This window comes from Schistocerca serialis, chromosome 2 (genome assembly GCF_023864345.2).
Source record: "Schistocerca serialis cubense isolate TAMUIC-IGC-003099 chromosome 2, iqSchSeri2.2, whole genome shotgun sequence".
In the NCBI taxonomy this organism is placed as follows: Eukaryota; Metazoa; Arthropoda; class Insecta; order Orthoptera; family Acrididae; genus Schistocerca; species Schistocerca serialis.
The window spans coordinates 791,631,258-791,637,721 of NC_064639.1; the positions used below are offsets into that span (position 1 = coordinate 791,631,258).

General features: G+C 39.7%; 1 pseudogene; it reads right to left on the reverse strand.

The window, feature by feature from the left end:
* Positions 1–118, reverse strand: LOC126458834 (5S ribosomal RNA; annotated as a pseudogene).
* Between the last annotated feature and the right edge of the window lie 6,346 nt (positions 119–6,464).

Below are 6,464 nucleotides of genomic sequence, written 5' to 3' on the forward strand. Positions count from 1 at the left end.
TACTAACAGCCCTCGGTAGACCGGATGGTCACCCATCCAAGTACTAGTCCAGCCCGACAGCGCTTGACTTTGGTGATCTGACGGGAACCGGAGTTACCACTGCGGCAAGGCCGTTAACCTTTACGAACTTTACCGTTTCGGAAATGCCTCCACCACTGGCCCGCAGGCCAACGATCATGCCATCTTGCATGTCAGATAAAAAGCTCCGTTTCCTCATTACGACAACGACTGTGCTGTTTCCCGCGTCCCCCATACACGCACGCTGTATACACCCTCCACCGCTAGTGCTGCTACTTGCCATTTTGAGTGACTACTGCAGGTTGACATCGAACATAGGCGGTGGTCACATTAATGTGGCTGGACGGTATATATTCGCTATTAAATATCATCATAAAAAACCCATCACAATATTAGCAGAACTAGAGCTTTAAAACTAGAGATAAAATGACCTTTATTACCCGTTGTTAAAGCTGTTAAAGGAGTTCGACATGCAGCAACGAAATTTTGTGTCATTTGCCCAGTAACATGAAATGTCCGACACTACCAAAATAGATTTTAAATCAAACTCTGGTTTTAAGTGTGGTTGCGCACCACAAAAAATGTGTTCATTAATGTTCACACTAACAATATGTCCTGTAATTGTTTTTTTTATTCTCAATGTCCAGCGCAAGTAGAACATATCTCAGTCGTTCCAGAATGACTTCTATCAGGGCTACCATCATACCATTATTCATAACCAAAATGCAGTGCCATCTGAAGGGACACACTTGTTAAACCAGCTAGTAGTGTCCGCACTTCAGTGTGTACATATGGCATATTTGGCAGGTACTCGACCGCTTGATGCAAATCTTTTTGTTTGATGCCATTTCGGCGACTTGCGTGTCTATGTTAATAAAATAACAACGAGGACAACACAGCATCCAGTCCAAGAGCGCAAAACAGTCTCCGACCCGGGCGGGAATTGAACCCGGGCCCCTCGCATGACATTATACAGCGCCGATCACTCAGGTTCGGAGTCGGACATTGCCTGTAGTCTCTGCTCACCTTCAGCTGATGCACCTTGTTTTGTAATTGTGGCTGATGACATCATTCTTATGGCGTCAACGAAGCTGTATTTCATAATCGCATCCGTCTTTTAATTCAAATTATCACTTAGTTAATTTCAAATAACGCTGAAGGCTAATGTCGTGCAAGATTCAGTGTATCAAAATAAAAATTGGAGTTTCTTACCGACTGATGTTTTTTTTTTTTTTTTAATTTTATTTACACGTCAAGTTCCGTAGGGCCAAATTGAGGAGAAAAACTACAAGGTCATGGAACGTGTCAGTACATTACATTACAACATAAAGTAATAACAGACAAAAATAAATGCTCATTAACCCGAAAAAAGTCAGTTTGTTCGCGTGCTAATAAACTTTACTATATAAGTTCATTGAACTGGATTAACATTCGGATAAAAGACATAAAAACATACAAAAATAAGCCCTCTGAAAATATCAAAATAAAAAATTAAGAAAATTTCGTCATTATGTACATCAAATAATCGCATTTGATTAGGACAGCACATATCTGAAATCCTAATTTGCCAAGGCAAAGTATTTTGAAAGTTATTGATGCATTTTAACAATGTTTTATTTAATTATTTAAAACATCCTACTTTAGGTGAAATCATTTAACTGAATCGAAATATTTTAACTTCGTGCTTCGATTGAGATACCTTAAGTATACGCAGCGTGAAACTTTGATCGTCCATCCATCCTTCGGAAAATTATCTGTCAAGCCTTCATCGACCCCTATGACCTCACTGTGTTATTTATAAAGTTTTTTAATAACAATACTAATAATTATGATGTTTTAGGTTACTGGAAGTGAAAATCAGCCTGAAATCAATACAAAAAGACTCTAACGCTTCGGACAGAGGCTAACAGGGGAGTTTTCCGCGGCGAGTTGGTGGATGCTTTAGGTAAGGATAGGGGTGTTAGGTACTACAAAATTTCAGCAGCCGACTTCGTCTGTAGCACTGAAGTATATTGTTGGATAGAGTGGAATCTCTTGTTAAAATTTCCATATGAGATTAAAGACAGAAACTATACACTGATACTGTACATGCCTGCGGTGCAGGGGCAAAAAGTGTTTGGACGACGTTCATAGCGATGATTGCCTGGCTACTTTTTCATCGTGGGAACTTCCGTCAGCACCTTAGTTGCAGCAGTACCTCTAACAGCAACTGTGACATAATTGACGATCTTAATCATATTCGGCCGGTGCATAAGTTCGTAGTATTTTTCATAAGTTTCATAAACATAAAAGACGCACATAACAGAGACTTTAGTCATCAATAATATATTTTCCCCTACTATTTACAAGCGCCTCCCAACCCTACGGTAACATTCCGATTTCGCGACTGTAGAAAACACGTGGTTTGAGGCGATGAACTCATCGAGCCATGTCTGGAGTGCATTTTCATCAGAAAAGGAAATTTGATCGATAAACTGCGGAAAAGGTTAAAATCTGAGGGTGCAAGATCAGGTGAATAATGTGGATCCAGAATGACTTTCCAACCCAACTCCTGTACAGTGAGTGTTTCTTGTCAATGTAGCAGAACGCGGGCTGGCGTTATCATGAAGTAGGATCACTTCACACAGTGTTCCTGGTCCATTGCTCTTGGAATGACAGTGAGTATCATCAGTGAGGGTTACACCTCGGGGAATCGTAGTACAACACACAGTCGCTGTTCCACATGATGCAGAACATTATCTTTGTGGATGCTCGCCGGTCTTTGTACATGGAGTTGACGCTTTATTTGGGCTCAGTCATTCCTTTCGTTTCTTATGTTACCATAAAGACACCATTTATCGCCGCCAGTAACGATACAGAATAGAAATGGTCGGTGTTGCACACGAGCCAATCGACGAGCAAGCACAGATGCTCATATGGCCACTCACTGATTTTTGTGATTTTGGCGTAGAGCGTGCTGTACCCACACAGCCTATTTTTGAACCATCCCCAGTGCATGCAAATGTCGCACGATTGTGGAACGATCACAGTTCATCACATTTGCCAATCCTCTGTACACTGACATGGATCGTTGTGGATTAATGTGTTTAAACGATCTTCATCATATCTCGAAGGCCACCTGAACGTGGAGAGTCAGCAATGTCAAAACAATTCTCCTTAAAACGAGAAAACCAATTTCTACTCGTACCCTGTCCAGTGGCATTTTTCCCATATATGGCACAAATGTTTCCGCCTGTCTCTGCTGCTGTCACCGTTTATTGCACTCAAGCAGAAGAATACGTCAGATATGTTCCGATTTCTCCACTTGCACTTCATTTTCTAGCTACAGTGCCACTCACTGTCTCCAAATGACAAAATGACAGTATGTAAACTCACATGGCAATAGTGAACTACAAATAAAAAATAACAATCGGTAGATAAATTCATAGAAACCGGAATACCATCATCTAAAACAAAATCACTAATAACTTTTGCAACGACCTAATATTTTCCTTTGCCTCGCCAAGAGACTATGGGCCTATTTGTAGAAGCCGGGAACCTGATTTATAATGAAGTGTCAAGACTTTGCTTACAGCGAAAAATCAGCCCTGAACACAAACTTTTGTACGAGATTTTAACAGAAAGACTTCTATGTTTGTATTAGAGTGATGTTAGAGATGTTTCATAACTTCATTCATTATCGATTGAAAATGATACAGTTTCACAGACAAAACTTCGTGTCTGTGTATGTGTAAGGCGGCTACGTGCAATTAGTGTCCGTGGACCAAATAAAAACTGAAATAAGGAAACGTATTCTATTACAGAGACTTGTTGCGGCAATTTTACTTGGCTCCATATAATGTTTTATGTCGAGGATCAGCACCAGGCAAAGCATGGAGGCGAAATATTTCGTTACTGTTGTAACAGTTTGAAGGGATTGGAATTTGAGCCGTTACTTGGTAAACGGAGCGAAGTGTGGTGGACAAAAATTGTAGACGGAGATAATGTTAGAATACAGTAGGTTGATGTAGTTACGCAGAGACGAAGAGATTTGAACAGGATAGAATAGCGTGGTGAGCTTCAGACTAAAGGATACGACAACAACAACAACAACAACAACTTCCAAAATAAAAAAGTACAAAAGGAAGACTCTACATGAGGACTCTATATGGAGAAGAAATCATCAAAACCGATATAGCTCAACATGCAAATGGTATACGCGTTATCTGAAATAACAGAAGTAGAAAATCCTCTTATGTGCCTTAATGTTTAGGTTAGATTCTAGATTTTATACCACACGGGCTAAACTATGGCCGGAAGGCTATACTGCGCACCAAACTGAGGAATCAATCGGAACATTATTTATTTCCTAATCATTTTCTCTCGTTGAAGATTTCGGTTTGCCTGAGTTATGCGAAGATCTGAAACACTGGTAGTCCTCCAAATGTGTGTGACCAACATTAACAAAACTGACGGTAGAAGACGCGACAGGACAAAATATCCAAGGCTATACGTATTGAAACCCACATCCATTACCAAGGCTAGACGTGAGAACATGTATTTTTCTTATTTGACCACGACTATAGTAGATCGTATGAAAGTAAACCGTTCAACAAAAGCCGGGAAATCCTGTATGTATGGTCTACGTATAATTGAATTAAGTTACGCATACAGCGAAATCAAACAACCGTGTTTTTCCTTTGTAGAAGGATAGAATCTTTTACTAATCTGTATTGGGAACAGATTAATATCAAAGTACATTAAATAAGAGGAAGTATACCTCTGACTAGAAAAATATTGCCCTAAGCAGCTTACATGGCAGAGAACAGCGCTATTCGCTGCAAATAACTGTTGATTTGCTCGTTTATTATTCCAGAAGTGTACTTTGTAGCTTTTGTAAGGTTGGTGGAACCGACTCTGACAGAAGATCTTTACTGCCTAGTAATAATAACACAACCCTTTGTGAGCAGCAGAGAAGAGGCTGACAGTCAAAAGGGACTTAGAATAGAACAGGGTCGCGTGGCAGGGTACACTCCCAAGAAGTGAATCGTATATCTGTTCCTTCTGAGCTGTACAAATATCTTAACGTATTGTACAGTAGAATAATTTGAGCAATGATTTTAGATCTACAAATTTACAAGACATAAGAACATGTACTGTTAGACAGTCTGTTCTTTCTTTATTAGACGTTCTTGAACCCGATGCGAGCTACGGAAGAGATGATAGTTTCACTCCGGCAGCAATGCGAGAGTGGTGAATCCTCTTGTAATGCAGTGCAGCTACACTAGACGGCACCATCCCTTTCTTTCAATGCAGGCGCGACGAATTTAATTATTTATAACTGGTATATGACCATTTTCTCATTATGATAAATCTTAATGGTTCAAATGGCCCTGAGCACTATGGGACTTAACATCTGAGGTCATCAGTCCTCTAGACTTAGAACTACTTAAACCTAACTAACATAAGGGCATCACGTACATCCATGCCCGAGGCAGGATTCGAACTTGCGACCGTAGCAGCAGCGCGGTTCCAGACTGAAGCGACTAGAACCGCTCTGTCACAACGGCCGGCTATTATAATATCTCTTTTTAGATGAAGCTAATGAGAACGGTATAGTAATATCTGTTTCTGTTATTGATACAAGTTGTCTTGATCCAAGTTTGTAAAGTTCCAAAGGTATTTTTTTAATAGGTTAATAAACTAGAGTTAAACAGAAGCCTATTTTGCATGAGTAAATGTGTAGATCATTTATGATTTGGTTAATAATGCGCTGTCGAGCAAATGAGTAACAGCTGTGGATTAAATATTAAGCATCCTTTATAACTGGTATAATACAGCGCAATAATTACTAATTTCACATTGAACAAATTTTTTCTTATCTATAACTTTGCACATTACTGATGGAACTTATTCCAAAATTAACTGTCGTGGGTTTTAATGAGTCTCTCTACCTACCACCGATGCTCCTTTTAACATAAGTTTGTGGGTATTTCTCAGCTACGAATAATCATATATTAAATATTGATGCACATTCTTCGTTATTTTACATACCTAGCAGTGAAGCAAGACATTATTAAACGTATTAGATAGATACGATGTAGACATTACAGCTATTCAAGAAACTCGGTGGCAGGGGGAGGGTAGCATAAAGAGGTGTAACTATACATTTTTCTATGGAGGTGCGGTAGCTCACAGTTTCGGAACAGGTTTCGCAGTACAGAGAAAAGTGCTTCACGCAATCAGAGATATAAGGTTCATTAGTGACCGACTATCAGTTACAGTGCTGTCCGGCAGGTGGAATAGGCTAGTAGTACTTAATGTACACGCACCAACTGAGGACACTGAAGAGGTTGTTAAAGACGGCTTTTATGAAGAACTAGATCAACTGTGGGATGAGTTCTCGTACGATACAAAATTAATCATAGGTGATTTTAATGCGAAGATAGGGAAGGAGGAAGCATTCC